Below are 1,316 nucleotides of genomic sequence, written 5' to 3'. Positions count from 1 at the left end.
CCAGAAAATATTCCCACCCGGTGAGCTTTCGCGTGTGAGGCGAACGTGTTAACCGCTACACTGCGGAAACGTCTCCACTTTCAGCACCCGGTCAGACGGAAATGTTAAGCGAGCAGGTGAACTGCTGAATCCCACTTTTAAGGAGCTGGCCGTGGTGCCAAGCAAATGAGTTTTGCTCAATGACTAAAAATAAGAAAAGGGATTTGAAACCGCGCTTTAAGAGCAGACTGCAAACTGAACGCAGCACCTTCGACGGCTCGGCCATCCAGACTGTAAGTTCATTTAAATTTTGAACTTTTGTGTCTTCTTACATGAAGTTAAGATCCGGCGCACTAACCTGGAAACGATACTCGATCAATTCATCGCATAAAAATAATTGAGGTCTGTGAGACGATTAATAATTGCTGTAAGCACCATGAATACCAATACTTTCTGTGGGAGACCGAGCTTGCAGACGATCTGGCTTCTCCTGCCCTTTGCCGGGCACATGTTGCGGGTTTAATTTAGTAAACTGGGTGAGTTCGCTGATCGCGGGGAGACGGTTGGAGCGTCTGTGGCCCCACTGTGAGGATGTGGAAGTGAACACTGTGGCTGGGTGATCCGTGACATTTCTGTAAAGGGCAGCGGAGGAGAAGGATTGAGAACTTTCATGGTGGGACAGAAGTTGTTTCAGGTGAGCCTCCTCATTACCGATCAGCGCAGAGGGAGCTCACTGGTCAGCTCCCCTCTGTGGGGGCTGTTGTGCCAGAGGTTTCTGTAGTGTAGTGGTTATCATGTTTGCTTTACACGCAAAAGGTCCCTGGTTCGATCCCTGGCAGAAACATTATGTTTAAACTTGCCAAAGGGGAACAATCAGAGGCGAATTTTGTCTCCTGGCAAATGCTGCCTGATTTCCAGAATTTGCTGTTATTATTTGCTATTTTTTCTCCTGGCAAAAGGGCTCCCTTATTCCTTAATTGCTCTTTATTTCACTTCAATAATAGATAACTTTCAGTGAGAGAAAACGGATCCACCGGGGACCTTTCGTGTGTGAGGCCAACGTGATATCCGCTACACTGCAGCCCATCAAAGGGCGAGAAACCACTGAATATAAAGGATGAGCTCACAAATATCAGGGGCAGTGCAGTCTGGTCAACGTCAAACCCTCCTTTCTTATTCAGCAGTGGCATGAACGGGAATCAGACGTCACAAAGTTTAACTAAAGACACAAATACAATTAACACTTCTAAATATTTTCACTGTAAAATTCTTTTACTTTATTTGAAATCCTACTGCGTTGAATCTGAAAATGAGCACCATGGGATTTTATCTTTACA

The 1,316-nt window shown here is 45.6% G+C and overlaps 1 non-coding gene across 1 annotated transcript; it reads left to right on the top strand.

The window, feature by feature from the left end:
- The first annotated feature begins 750 nt into the window (after positions 1–750).
- trnav-uac (transfer RNA valine (anticodon UAC)) lies at positions 751–823 on the top strand. The gene has a single exon. It is a non-coding gene; the product is annotated as a tRNA-Val (tRNA).
- Positions 824–1,316: the final 493 nt, after the last annotated feature.

Source organism: Pristiophorus japonicus, unplaced genomic scaffold (genome assembly GCF_044704955.1).
Source record: "Pristiophorus japonicus isolate sPriJap1 unplaced genomic scaffold, sPriJap1.hap1 HAP1_SCAFFOLD_130, whole genome shotgun sequence".
Taxonomy (NCBI): domain Eukaryota; kingdom Metazoa; phylum Chordata; class Chondrichthyes; family Pristiophoridae; genus Pristiophorus; species Pristiophorus japonicus.
Note: the sequence above shows the minus strand (reverse complement) of the source record. Positions and strands in the feature narration are given on the sequence as shown.